The following is a 15,641-nucleotide window of genomic DNA, read 5'->3' as shown; positions in this document are numbered from 1 at the left end:
TGCATTGCTCATTATACTGCTTTCATGGCCAGAAACCCTCTAAGACAAAGGAGGATAGAGGGTGCAACTGTCTGTGACAGCTCAGCTAAAACAAATTCTAACATAAGGCATGCAAATAAGTTGAAGCATATATTTTAATTGTTTAAATGTTAGGCAAAATGTGCTACCTAAATAATTTTGATCATACTCAATCCTTTTTTCACTCATCCTTAAATGTATCATGCATTATCAAGCCCAAGTATTCATACATGATTTCATGCTATTTCCTAATCTGTCTTTAATAATAATCTTATAGTTTAATATACTCTTAGGTTATTTTAACCAAATGTTAAAAATTGCAACATTCATTGATTCAAAGTGGTATTTTAATATCTAAGATGCCTACAATTTAAAGTAGTATCATAGGAACCTTAATTGCCTTTTGCATACATGCTTTTTTTCTTTTTAAATATATTGTTGCATTTTGGACACCATTACTTATTGAAAGCAATCATCCATGTTCACATAAAGGCAGACTCTGCCATCCTTCCTTACTCTACAAATTGCCACACTGAGAATAATGAGACTAAAGATGATAGAATGCAGCCCGTAGTGTAGAGAATTTTCAGCATCTCAGTAGTCTTAAACATTTAGTGATTTAAAATTATCCCAAGGACCTAGAGGGGAATTTTGTAAGTGAAACACATGTCCATATCATGTAATATTGTAACACATACACACTATGTTAAAATAATGTCATTAAGGTTGTAAAGCCAAGCACTAATTAATTAGGAAATGCCAGTATTAAAGTTGCCCATGCAATCTTAATTCAACCCTCCTATTCATATGCATTATGATACAATCTTTAATTACATATCCATATACTATTTTTTTCCACAGGACTCCTCTTTCAGTACACAGAATGGATAGCACTCAGTTAATGTGTGGCCCCATACCTTACTTACAGCACATGATTCAAACCATGCTCTGACGACAGAATTACTGCTTTACTCATTGGTTTTTCTGTGGTACTCATAACTGTAGTATCCAAGTGCTTCACAAACAATTTATTTTCACAACGCTCTTGTGAGATGGGATATTATTATCCCCATTTTACAGATGGGGAAATGAAAAAGAGCGAGATTAAGGTCAAGAATGTCCACTTATTCTGGGTGCTCAATTTGGGACAGTTAGGACCTGATGATTCAGAGTACATAGCATTATGTAGCACTTTATATGTTCAAATCACAGCTTCCATTGACTTCAGTCGCAGCTGTGAGTGCTCAGCATGTCTGCAAATTAAATCTAAGGTCTTATGTCAGACACCAAGAAAATGAGGAACACACAATTGGTGACCATTTGTAAAAAGTTTGATTTCCTAGTGACTTGCTCTGCATCACATAAGAACTCTGCATTAAGGTTGCATGGACAGCCTTAATTCTGGCATTTCCTAACTTTTGAGTGCTTGACTTTGCAATCTTAATAATGTTCTTTCAACATAGTTGTGTGGACTTGTGTGTATGCACATACACAATTTACTAAGTTTTTAATAAAGCTAATTGAAAAAAAAAACCCAGCAATCACATAGACACCCAGGAATCAACAGGGTTGGGATCTTTAGCTCCACTACATAGACCTCTGTCACTTCAACTAATGGAGTAACAAATAGCAGTAGAAGATTGTCATCTTCCCTGTGGACCTATGTGGAGCTATTCGCAGACAGCAGAGGAATGGTGAAATAGGAATTTTTGGCTCCATTTCAAGCTCTGGAGGGGTATGTGCTCTACTGGGAATAAACTCTTCTGCTCATTGTCCCCGTTCTGCAGATTTACTCTTTCTGCCTCATCCTCTCCAAACTAGCCCCAACTTCCAGTCCCGGGCTTCACAGTCGGTCCCAGTCTCATTCTTATTGCACAGCCAGTCTCAGTTCCCTCCATCCTGGCTCATTTTCTGTTCTTTCTCTCCTCCCCTAAACCCCATCTTTAATTGTCGGCCCCTCCTTTCTATCTACTTTCCCTGTTGGCTCTAGCTCACAGTCATAGTCTCCCTCCTTGACCCCTCAAGAGATCCTTCTCTCCTTTCACCCACCTCCTTTCTCCAATTCTACTGTTTCCCAGTCATGGTCTTCTGTGCTAACTTCTCATTTGCTCTTTCTTTCCCCCACCCACTGGCAAAAAACAAAAACTTTTCTCCCAGAGTGTGTAGCAGACAGTTGTATTAAATACATCTTATCTAAATCCCATACAGCTGGAAACACCCCTATTTTGTTTGAGATTGCACCTCAAATCATATTTCCCATATCTATAAAATCCAGGCTTATACAACAGATCTGCAAGATATTTAGTTTCTCAGTTTTACAGAATCATAGATCCACAGTGTGACAGAACTAGAAATTTTCAAACTCTGGAGTCATTGGGCATTACAAAAATCTTTTTGTTCGAATGTTATTCATAGTAGTAGGAAGCATGACTGTTAACATTTTAGTGTAGGTATGGGCATACATATATATACACATACATACACTATTTAAAGCAAAGAAAATGAATAAAAATATTTTAATAAAAATGAAAAATTGTACAATGTGTGCAAGTTCTGTTGATCAGCTATATTAGAATTATTCTAAATAATTCATTATATGAAATAATTGCTAAGTAGCATTATTGGAATGTATGCAATGAAGCTGGGCATTTCTAATGGCCGTATCTGTCAGTAAAAACTTCCCAGGCTGCAAAGATTTGTAAAATAGCAGGCCACAGATGATGATCTGATGACTTAAAAATAAGCATATCTCAGTGAACATTTTCAGAGACATACATAGAGTTGCTTTTGTTGAAGAAGTAATAGATGTCGTGATTAAAAACCTTTTCCTAATAAAAATGTATTGCAAGGTAAGAGAATTAGTTCAAAGGACTCTTTTGTAACTCTCTGTCACAAAGAATCTGTTTTATTATGATAGCTGCCATCCTGGCAATCAAGTGACAGATTTTACTGTGGGTTTTCAAATGTCTGTTAAATATAGCGCCTCCATTTTTTGAATGTTTTGAGTAGCCCACTGTGTAGCTACTGTTTGAAAAGTAACGTGTCACAGTGGGAGGTTGAAAGGGAATGGGCTTCCAGAAGCATTTAGTGCTTAATGGGTCTACTACTGTAGTGAAGCAGTGTGCAGAAATAATTCTGATTAGGCTTGGTCAATCAAGCTACAAAATCAGACCTGTCCCTTTTCCATTCTGCTCTAAAATACAGAGAACAATCATTGTTTAAAATACAGTTTTTAAAAGTCCTTGCATCTTTAGTTAAAATACCATTTATTTCTTAACATCATATGGCTGATTCTTATACCTCTGGATACTATCAAATGTAGAGGGGATCAAATGGTTAAACTCAGAGAGGAGATTACTTCTTTCATTTGGGATTTCACTTTAAAAGGAATGAATAAAGCTATGAAAATAGTAATTTTGAGAATTGAGTTTTGCATGTATTAAATGATACTAAATGTGAATAATGTCATACCACATTTGTAGTGTAATAAATAGCTAATTATTTACAGTTTCATGTCAGATGGTACCATTAAAAACTCTTGCACAGCCACATATGTGTAATTAAAAAGGAATAACTTTGAATGATAGGATTTTTGCATAAGCATCATTATATTGATTTAAAGATAAATATTTGGATAAAAGACAGACAAGACTTGGCTGTTAACTTTTAATTTCCTTTTTTAAAATGTTTTATATTTTTCAGCTAAATAAGTCATAGCTTTAGTACTGGTGCACCATATGTGCAGAAGGGGCCCAGTTAAGATACTCTGTTAAGTTTAAGAGGTCATATAACTGTGGTCATTGTTGAGCCACACTGACAATATGCTTTGAAGTAGATTATATTACATGTTAGTTGTGCTTTTGTGAAGAAAAGCATTCTTCTGAATGGGTCTTCAGAGCTAAATGGGTTTCAGGGGAATTTGTAAATAGTTATTGTTGTGAACAAACACTATAACTAATGTTGACAGGATTTTTACATTTTTACTTGTAAAATAATAGCAAAAGTCATGATTTTTTTAACTGAAATTCTCTGCAGCTTGCATTGTGTGCTGTTTCAGAAAATAGATGAATGGTATTTAAACATGTTTCTAAGGAATTATAAAGCTTGAAAAAGAATCGCTGTTATGTACCTATGTTTCCTCAAGGTAATTGCTTGAAAAGCAAAGGTGATTCAGGGATTCATGAGAAGTGACAAACCGTGGCTGCCAACACAATGTATGGTGCAGTCAGCTTTTCTGAACTTTCTTGGTTTATTTTTCAGTATGGATAAATTTGCTTTCTGGCACTGGAATGCCATTTGTCATCATCAATAGAAGGCTTTGCAAGGATCCATATCTCAGGCATGGTGAACAGAAAATTGAGAGCTACTCCATTTGGCAATTCATATAGCCGAATGCAAGGGCAAAGTGAAAGCAGGTCTCTGAGTTAAGAGAAGCAAATCACTATCAGTTGCTTAGGGGAAAATACTGGAGGGGGAAGATCTGGATGGAAATGCTTGTTGACTTAATTGGTTTTACTATTTATGTACTGTGTAAAAGCAGGAGGAGCTAGAGAGATTCTATTTTTTTAGATAGAATGTCAGTTACTGTTTAACCTTACCTCCACCCACCCCCAAGCAATGCACATCATTTTACTAAAGGTTCAAGCAATTAAACAGATTTTTGCTTGCTTTTAGATAAATACAGGGAAATGTTTAACCCCTATTGTATTGACACAAAGCCTGTGCTGATCACACAGTGAAGCCTGGGAGGTCCAAACACAATGTGATTGGCTGTTTAAAACTGTCCTCTTTTTATACATGTTTCTGCACACAGTCCAGCAACAGCAGGGTTCAGCAGCACACAGTTTTGTCCACAGGATTACAACGTGAGGGGGAGAGTTTTACCAAGTTACCATTTTTTAATAAGAAAATGGAAAGAGGCAAATAATTACATCTGTAAGGTAATATTCTACAGCTACCTTTTGTACACTCTTTTGTTCCTCTTTGATGTTCAGCTTATTAAGATAGATTTGTGCATCTGAGTACTGTATCAGCTAGTTTGGTTTATCAGAATATGAGAAATGTGAGGAAGTTGAGTTTATAGCTCTGAGGATGAGGTTGAAAATCTCTTTTGTGCAATTAATTTTATATATTTGATTAGCTTGGTTAAATGTTCTAAAATTTGAAATCAACACTGCTCTAACTTTGTTAAATTGTGTAGAATGGCTTGAACTGGTAGCACAGTGAAGCCCAGATGTAATTAAATACGGTGTGCTGGAAAGTCTTAGGTTGATTTTAATGCTGATTTCTGGGAAAAGAGATCCATTATTTTAAAGCTTATATCATGTGAGATAGAACTGTTTCTGAACTATCATAAACTTGTTTAATTTTCTTCAAGGATTCACATTGCTGAAAGTTTTCTTTCATGAAAAATTGACATTTTTTTCAGTTACAAATTTATCATATTAGTTTTAAATGAGTTTTGGGGCGTTCCCTGGTTATTATTCTTCCAGAACGAATATTTGACGGGGATCTAAGTAACAGACTACTGTGTGTTCACAAGAAGAAAAAGTGTGATCACTCACTGATTCTTCTGCTCCTGTTTCATTAAACAGAGAAGAGCATGTTCACTCCTCTCTAAACATTGACATGTGACAGTTCTGTGATAAAAATCCCTATAGTGACTGTTAGATTTTTGCATATAACCCTCTTTAGAAAATACTTGGGGGAAAAATTCTGTCAGAAAAATGAATTTTGTTTTTTGAAATCTCAGAGACCACAATGCAGTCTAGGATGCTGTATCTAAGCAATCCTGTTGTATAAACATCTGTACTAGTATATCCCAGAGAAGTATGATCACTCGCACACTCCAAAGCAGATCAAAATATCTTTTAAAAACTAAATTAACAATTTTAGTCTGGCTCACATTTACTATACATTCAGATCCAGATATGCAAAGCTGAATGTCATATTTTAAGATCTTTTCCCCACTGATTTTATCTATGCCTTTTTCACAATCACTTAAATCAGCTGAAATCTTTGATTTTTTTTTCTTTCTTTGTATTTTGGAACTTTAAAACAAGTTTGAGCTTTTGTGTGTGTTTGAGGGGGAATTGAAAAGGAATTGAAATAGATATATTGTGCTATATCTTAGCATTAAAGATCAAATTGCCATCAGCTGATACTAAAATAACTATGAAATGTCATTGAGTTTAACTGGGGTACTGTGTTCTGTCAGTTTCATTACAACCTAATTTATATAATAAAACACCACTATAAATGGTTGGCAACCTATTTTTGAATTGCACAAAGTGTTTAGGAAGTCTTTTGGTCGGCTCATCATATATATTTCACTTAAGTAAAAGCTACCCGTTATAAGAGACTTTCATTTGTAACAGTTTACCATCTGGCTCCTCTGCTTGACCATAGTATGCCTAGCTTTAAAGTCTGTTATGTACCGAGAACTGAAAGCATTGATTTGGTTATTATGTTAATGCATTATGTGCAGATAGACCACTGAAACTTTGAAAACATTTATATTTAAAAAGTCTTTTGGTCGGCTCATCATATATATTTCACTTAAGTACCACCAGGGCCGGATTAAGGCAGGGGCTTTAGGGGCTGCGGCCAAGTGCCCCAGCTCAAGAGGGGCCCCACAAAAATAAATCACAGGCAGCGATTTCCAGCTTCGGGCCGCTAAAAGTCCTGCGATGCAGTGGGGCGCTCAGGCAGGCTGCTTGCATACCGTGGCTCCAAACCACTCGCGGAAGTGGCTGGCTGTTAGCATGTCTCTGTGGTCCCTGGAGGGGTTGGCGGGAGGCGGCTCTGCATGCTGCCCCCACCCCCAGCACGATCTTTACAGCTCCCATTGGCTGGAAACCAGCCAGTGGGAGCTACAGGGGTGGCGCTTGTGGGCATTGGCAGCACACGGAGACATGTTGTCTCCCTCCTCCTAGGGGCCGCAGAGATGTATTAGCAGCCAGCTGCTTCTGGGAGCAGTGTGGGGTTATGGCAGGCAGGCAGGTAGCCTGCCTGAGGCCTGCTGCACCTCCGGCTGGGAGCCACCTGTGGTAAGCACCTCCCGGCTGGAGTCTACACCTCGTGCCCCCTCCTACAACCCAATCCCCTGCCCCAGCCTGCTCCTGCACCCAACTCCCTCCCAGGAAAAAGTCTTGCACATAGGGCCCCCACAAAATCTAATAGCCCTGGGCCCACAGGAGAGTTAATCCGGCCCTGAGTACCACAATAACAACAATTTTAAAAATTAAATATTTTAACAGAACCAACGTTAGCTGTAGGCCTCAGGAAATTAAATTATATAATTATATAATTAAATTATACTTTTTGATATTGTATATTTTTCTTTATTATTAATGAAATGATCAGAGAATGGTTGTACCAGGCTAGAGCATGTGCTGGTTTGTTATAGTATTTATTTATCTGCCTTATGTCATCATGAATTAACCAATTTACACATAACACAGCAAGAAGATGCCATACAAAATGAAGGGATGCTGTTCTACGCTGAGATAAAAACAAACTGTAGCGGACAAAGCTACTGAAGAATCAACTATCACCTCAACCTGTTCTGAATTTGGACTAAAAAGAGAATGTTTGATCCAACAATCCTCTTCTGGAGGGTCTTCCATTGTCCTGGCATGGGTGAAAAAGAAAGTTCAATAGAGGCAAAGAAGTTACTCACCCTTGAGGTGGAATAACTTTCCACTTCAGATGTGGAATCATTAGGCTAATGCTGAAATAAGTAGATCTGCCCATGTACCTGATTTGGTGATAATTACTTGAGAAGCTTAGCATATCACTCCAAAAGCACAATAGTATTTTGGATAAACTTCTGAGGATATCAGTTCCTTAAAAAATGTTAGCATCTTGGAACAAATGAAATCCTGATATCTTATTATTCATTATTGGTTTTATTTACTGTTTATATTGTGAAAACACTCAAAGATCCCAGTTAGAATCAATATTGTTTTAAACAAAAAGAAAGGCACAGGCAGTTCTTGCCCCAAAGATCTCACAATCTAAAATGAGAGGGAGGGTAGAGGATTTAATACTTCTATCTATCCCTCCCTCTCATCTCTCTCCCATTGAAATCAATGGGTGTTAGGCGCTTAGATGCTTTTGAAAATCCCCCTGGGCACCTGTAAATGTTCAGGTGTCTGAATACCTGTAAAAATCTTTCCCTTAGGCACTTTTGAAAATGTTGCCAATTGTGACTCCCATTTAAAAATAATGGAATGTGGGATAGTTACAGGTAAGTAGGATTGAGTGAGTGTAAGAAGGGAAAGAACACAGGGACACAGATTGGATGGGGAGTGGAGAGAGGAAAGAGGTGTGAGAGGAAGAAGGGGAGGAGAGTAGAGGGCAGGAAGTGTGAAACCAGCATGGGAGGAACTGAGATGAGGAAAAGTAGGAGGATGTTGCAGCAAGCAACAGATCAAAAATCATATCCAGAGTGCAAACTGCAAAAAGCAGCCTTCTGGGAGATGGTAAGAAGCCACAGATCTGAGCCTCTCCACTGCTGCTGTTACTGCTTTCAACTCCAGCTGTTGCTTGAAAAGTTTCTGTTACTGCTGAGGACTGGCTCTCCTCTGGGAGGTTCTGCTGTACTTTCATCACCCCATGTAAGTGAGTAGAGTGAGGAGAATGGAGTTATCCCAGAGGGAGGAGTTCCCACACTGAATCCCGAGTCAGAAGATGAATTAACACACAAACCATGCTTTTTTTTTTTTTAAAGGTGTAACGCAATAATTTCACCAATAGTGGCAGATGTAGGGCCCAATCCTGTAAACCCTTAGGTATTTGAATAGTCTTACTGAAGTCATTAGGACTATGTGCATTAGTAACTATATGCACTTGCATATGTGTTTGTAGAATTACCGCCTTTGTACATTGAATTGCCCACATACTTGCCAGGTACTTTTCTTTTGCCTTCTTCAGAACCATCTGGTGTCGGACACTCACAGAGACATGATACTGAACTAGACAGTCTGATCGGATGTGGCAGTTTTTCTACTACTGCTGGTCCCTATGTGTAATTCCACTGTGGGTATGCATATGCTCCATGGAGCTGAGACTGGAGATTTCTAGCAAGTAGTGTCCATTAGTCCGCACCCACATAGTTGTTCTCTTCATGTTCCATACTGAAGGTGTAAGGGGTGGTGCAAACCGATCCCTCTCCCGGTCCTTCTTTCTGCTTCATGGTGCTGACTGGTGAATCATAGGTTTCAGAGTAACAGCCGTGTTGGTCTGTATTCGCAAAAAGAAAAGGAGTACTTGTGGCACCTTAGAGACTAACCAATTTATTCAAACAGAAGCTTTCGTGAGCTAAAGCTCACTTCATCGGATGCATACATACATAGTGGAAAATACAAATGATGTTTTTATACACACAAACCATGAAAAAATGGGTGTTTATCACTATAAATGGGTTTAATGGGTGTTTTCTCTCCCCCCACCCCACTCTTCTGCTGGTAATAGCTTATCTAAAGTGATCACTCTCCTTACAATGTGTATGATAATCAAGGTGGGCCATTTCCAGCACAAATCCAGGGTTTAACAAGAATGTCTGAGGAACGAGGTGGGGGTGAGGAGACATTCTTAGCACACATTCTTAGCACAGTATGCCATTATCTAACTGCTTGTGAATCATCTGCATTGGAAAGGACATGTGCAAGCACTCAAAGAAGAAAGAACGGTTACTAACCTCTCTGTAACTATTGTTCTTTGAGATGTGTTGCACATGTCTTTTCCAAGACCTGCCCACTGTCCCCTCTCTCCGAGGGTTGGTAAGAAGAAACTGATGGGGTGCTCCAGACAGCTCCAGCTGAATTTAAGCCCTTGCTGTAATATATTATAAAGCAGCATTTCTGTAATCATATTCTTTCTTACAAAACAATCTAGTTGTATATTACATATTTGAAAGTCTTCTTCTGAGCTTTTTAATAAATGCCATCACCCACCCTTACTCAATTATTCATCTACGCTTCAATTGCTCCATAGAATTTCAAAACCAAGAATCAGGTTTTAATTTACATGTTTAAACCTCTAGGGTGTAATCCTGGCCCCTCTGAAATCACTGGCAGTTTCACCATTGACTTCAGTGGGGTGAGGATGTCTCCCCATGTCACTGACATCCTTAATACTGACAACTCTTATTCTTTTTAATGTAGATTTAATCAAGTATTGGTCTGTAGATGTTTCAAAGATGATCCCATTGCATAATTTACTTGGATCTTCAAGCTTTTGATTAGCTCTCTTATAAGAGACTATTAAGGAAAAAATAAATAACTACACAGTAAAGGGCTAATTCTTGTTATGAATTATAAGTGAGTTCATTAGAAGGGTTCTAGAAGCCTTATTGCAAACAGTTGATCTTCAAAGTAGATGGAAGTTAATACTGACCTAACCAAAGGGTTGACACTTTGACCTTTACCCACATCAGTTCAGAAATTCAGTAGTTTGAGTATGCTCTTGTCTCATTCCTGTTTCTTTTCTCACAATTAAATGGGAAAAACTGAAATGAATTAAAATGGATTACAATGCATACAAGGCTGTAGACCATATTTAGTTTAAAAGGTCATCGTGTGGGAAAACAGAAATCGTTTGGGCAAGATTAAGAAAAAAAGCTTCAAAACTGGTCAGTGAAGCTGCACGTGTTTGGCACGCAGAAAATGAACATTCATTTACATCAGTGTCTATATGGTCCAGATTCAGAAAAGCACTTAAGCACCTGTATAACTCCAAGCACAGAAACAGTCCCATTGACTTCACATGCTTCAGTGCATTGCTAGATTGGGAGCTATGTGCATGTAACATTTGAGTGCAAGTCTGGAAGTTGACTTTGGAAAATTAGATCCTCTCTGTTGTAAGTGGTCCAGCTGAAATATATGAACATTTGGGTTTTTTGAACATGGCATCGAAATGGAAGGCTGTCTGTAACCGTGAAACTAAAGACACATATCAGTCTTCCAGAGTTACTAGACTTGCTTTCTCTCTCTGGTTTTTGATTATGAAGGGACCACAAATTCAGTTTAAAGAACATGTCAAATGGTTACATAGTTGTGAGCAAAGTAAAACACCTCTAGGCTAGTGCTGAGAAATAAATCAAGGTTGTCAGGTCACAGAACAGTGTAACAGCAAAATGGACTTAAACAGGAGGTGAAAGAAATGCAGATGAATTATCTTGTGTGACCAATGGTATCAAATTGAATGAAACTAAAACAAATGAACTAAGTCACTGAAAGGAGTTGTGCATAGTTTTAACTTTTTATAAGTCTCTTCTGTTTTAGTCTTCTCATTTGTAATCAGAAATGCAATGAGATGCAGTAAGTTATACATCTGTAATAACCTCTCTAGAAAGGAAATAAAAAATTGATATTGTAATTTTAATTATATTAATTGTATCATTTAATTATATTAATGATATTGTATTGTACTGTGACACATAGCCTGATCTTGCAGACATTGCCGTGAATAGGCCTGGCAAGTGGGACTGCTCATAGTTGCAAGCCCAGTTGTGTTTGCAATCTGTAAAGTCACATTTCAGAACTCACTGCACTCACAGTGAGAGGCAGGTAAGCTCATTTCTCACCGTTTCAAACATAATAGATTTGAAAGGTCAACTCAGCTTGTATTTGATTTGATTTCTAGTGAAGAGACACTAGAAAAACAGCAGAAAGAAAACAAATCTGGTCACAGTAGCACCTCCACTTTATGAACTTGTTGGGGATTGAGGAGTGCATAAAACAGAGACATTCATAAAATTAAACATCTCAGAATTACAGTTGGTATAGTGCATACATTGCAGCATGGTGCATTGTTCACTTACTTCTTGACTTTCAGACCCACTGCGCAGTGATTTCCAATGCACTGAGCTCATCGGAATGTGAAGTGATGTTATCTCGTTCTTCATCGACATCACTTTCCTTATGTGATTTCCCTCTCCCCCCCCAAATTGGGAAAAATTCATGAAACTTGTTATTCATAAGATTGCTGTTCATAAAATCGAAGTTCTGCAGTAAATTATAGGTTTAAAATTTTGACAAGCAGGTGGAGTGAAAAAATAATACAGAGACTGTGGAAAAAGGATCAGAAAGAAGTAACTGAATTAAAAAAAATACTGAACTGGGCTTGCTTTACTCCTGTGACTGAGCGCTCAACAGGACAGGCTGGGGAGACCATCAGGGTGCTGATTACAGCCTCCTCATTCTTTGGGCCAGCTGGGGTCCTGACAAGAGGTAACAGCTCTATATTCCACTGATGAAGGGTCACTGTAAACACCTGTAGAGCACAGGCGTGGAAGCACAGAGCTCTAACACAGCTGCTCCACATCCTGCTTACTGGTGACATGCCCCCTCCTGCCTCCTATGTTGGGAGGGGTTGAGAAGCAATACACTTTTATCAGCAAGAACTTTCCTTCTAACAAGCGAGTTCCCTGCTGGCCAGTTGCATCTACTGTCCAGCCCATCTGCACTTCCGAAGTGGCACAAAGGAGTTGGATCTCATTACGGAATTGTGTGTGTGTGTGTGTGACCCATTTTTGCCGGTGTAACTTTTAGAAAGTTGTTCTAGCCCTAAGACATAGTATAAGCATCTCTTTAACTTTAAAAAAGTTTGTTTTTCAATTTGGATTGTCATTGGAGGGAGGAGGAAATGGGCTTAAATTATGGGGAGAAATGGGTGAATAATTCTAGTTGAAACATTTGGAATAATTGAATGTGATTTGAAAAAAACCCAATTCTCCCCCCTGTGCCCTCATGCCTAATCACAATCCACATAGCATTACTTCAAGTTTTCACTGTTGAGCCAAAAAGTAACTCTCACAGAACAGCTGTAATTATGAGGTTTTTGATCTACTCATTGAAGTCTTTGAGACAGTATCATTAGTGAGATTAAACTTTTTAGAAAGTTTTGTCTATATTTTACATGCTTCACTAGGTAAAGAAAAGGTTTTAATCAGGAAAATGCTTTGCAATTCTATGCAGACATTTTTCCCTCTCCAAAACTCCATTTATTGAAGCATTTTACTAATGCACTGTATTACTAAAAGACAGCTGTACTTCCCTCTCCCCTCCAGTATCTGGGATTTCTAGGAAATTATGTATAAATAGTTGAATTCCTGACTTTTAAATTATTTAATTATAGCCTTGTGTGTATCAGAGCTTTCAGTGCAGATGTTAGTCTTTCTTTATTACAGATATTTTGAAAGTAAAGAAGAATTTTTTTTATTTCTTTACCTCAAAATGCTGTCTGCTACCCCAAAATGCCAGAATGTAAAAAAAAGAACAAAACAAAAAGGAATAAAGTTATTTTGGTGTTAAGGTACAGAGTTGAGACGTTGTTGTTATTTATATAGTTCCTAAAGTTTGCTGTTTGCTTTACAAGGTAGTAAAACAGGCACAGTCCCTGTCCTGAAACACTTACAACCTAACTGTAGTCGTGACACAAGAGAAAGGAACAAACACCTGGGTATAGGTTTGATGTTTGTGTGTGGGGGGAATAGAAGGCGTATATGCAGGTGATGATAAGATCGCATGGTTATTCAGGTAACATGTATAAATGTCTTATTGGTCTCAGAATATGTATATCGACACATATACATGTGTCAATACACATATTGTGTATATATAAAATATATATAAAAGCACCTCTTCAATGCTTTTAGATCAGTCATTTTCCTGCCAAGACCTTAAATTTTGCCTGATTTTTCTTGATTTTCTTTATTATTTATTATCTCTTTATAGCAGAACCTGATTCCTGAACCCTTTCTGCAGAGCCACTGTTTTTCTAAACACATTACATTGCTCATCATAGATAAAGTGCCGCCTTACCTTCAACCAGCCTCATCCTCATTCCACCATGCAACTCTCCTCTTCCCTCCACTTCAGGTGTTGACCACAGTTTTCCTTTCAAGGCCCTCTCCCAACCCACATTCCCTTCTCTCATCTCAAATCTTTCTCCCATTCATAATGAGCCAGTAATACAAGAAATCACAGGGCTGTAGGGAGGCAATTGAAGCTCTAACAAGTAGCTGCTTTATATTGCTGATGAAGCAATCTCTACCTCTTGCGGGCTAACCCCTCACCTGAGACGTAGAGGGTGCACTTCTGCCCCGAGTAGTTGCAAGTGACCATTGGGACTCAGTGCTCCTGTATGAAGGGGAAGAGAAAATCAACAGAAATATTATTAATTCAGTCCTTACTAAAACACAGTTTTGAATATAATTTCAATCCACCTACATTGAACTTATTGTGGCAGGTATGTCAAGACGTATCTCTGACAGGTCTGTCTACTTCTGTACTACAATTCTAATTTCTATTTTGTAGCAGGTTACTATTTAACATGATTCAGTGAGAAGGGATATATACCTATTTAAATGTCTCGTTCTTCAATTTTTTTTCCAGACCAAGCAGTAACATAAAGAAGTCCCAAGAGATAAGAAGGAAAGAAAAACAGAGACACAGATCATTGTGCTCTGAAAGTATTTGTACAAAGGTAGGACAGTTTTTATTTTCTTCCTAAACATTTATCTTCTTTTACCAATTAACACTAGGTGAAATCAGATCTCATGGCATAAAATACCATGATTGTGTTGTGTTCATAAAATGATATATCACATTCTGTATTAAGTTGCATTTTCAAGCTTGGCATAAACAGTTTGTGATAAGTAGAAACTAAAAAATGTAAGTTTTTCTAGTTGATAAAGAGCTCAGATCAAATGTATTAAAAAAGAAAAGCGGACAAACAGTGTCCCATGGCATCTCATGTTTAAGAAATTACACTTAATAAATGATGATGTTCGTAGCTGGGCAAAACAGGGAACAAACTTCAGAACAAGTCATACCAGGAAACAAATGCTCCTCTGAAGATACTGAAGTTTGAAGATTCTTATTATGCGAGTAAATACAATTTTTCCCCCCCTCTTCCACACTCCCTTACAGTTTTTGTTACGGAGCCATCCACTCACGGGTTCTTCAGTCCCACAGTTTTGGTCAAAAGAGTAAAAAGCCTGTTTTGGAAGTTTTGAAGTTACTTTGATTCTGCTTTCTGTTCTTTTTGTATTTGCTCTGCACAGGCCTTTCACCACTAAGAAGAGATAGCATTGCTAGAATTCAGCAGTGGCTGCTGAATAGACATCTGTGTTTTAATATATGACTTTTGTGAAAGAAAACTCTTATTTTGGGATCTTGAATACAGTAGTGTCCATCAGAACAGATGCTATCTCTGTTGTGCAGTTCATAGGCATGGGTGGCCGTACAGACATTTCGCTTTGATTTGTGTGTTTCAGATTATTTCCCAACTTGATGAACTGTACAGTAGACTTAAAACAATGTAAAGAAAGTGATAGGTAACAAAAAACATTGACGTGAACCAAATGGTGCTGCTGTTCCTAAGAGTCAGCATTCACTGCATCTTTTCTCTCTAAAGGTTTTATTTTGTACAGTTCAAGAATCTTGTCCAAAATGGTACCAAGTCATTCATGAGCTAAATGCAGTTCCATAAAAGTCAACTGTTACCATCATTTTTTGAAGCTAGATTGCTGTCTGAAAAAAAACACTATTAAAGATGCTCAAAAGCTCATTTGGGTGGTAACCAAATTTTCTCTAGGAAGCCTTCAGGTCGTC

The 15,641-nt window shown here is 37.8% G+C and overlaps 1 protein-coding gene across 21 annotated transcripts in view; it reads left to right on the top strand.

Moving 5' to 3' along the window:
* Positions 1-15,641, top strand: part of NRCAM (neuronal cell adhesion molecule) — a 280,578-nt gene that overhangs the window by 96,585 nt on the left and 168,352 nt on the right. For all 21 annotated transcript variants that reach the window (XR_014713314.1, XR_014713315.1, XM_084641215.1 and 18 more), the window contains exon 2: positions 14,421-14,511. The gene's annotated coding sequence lies outside the window, so the exon portion shown is untranslated. The remainder of the gene's footprint in view (positions 1-14,420; positions 14,512-15,641) is intronic.

This window comes from Lepidochelys olivacea (genome assembly GCF_965140295.1).
Source record: "Lepidochelys olivacea isolate rLepOli2 genome assembly, chromosome: 1".
NCBI classification, from domain to species: Eukaryota; Metazoa; Chordata; order Testudines; family Cheloniidae; genus Lepidochelys; species Lepidochelys olivacea.
The sequence above is the reverse complement of the archived record's forward strand: the minus strand, read 5'-3'. Positions and strand labels throughout refer to the sequence as shown.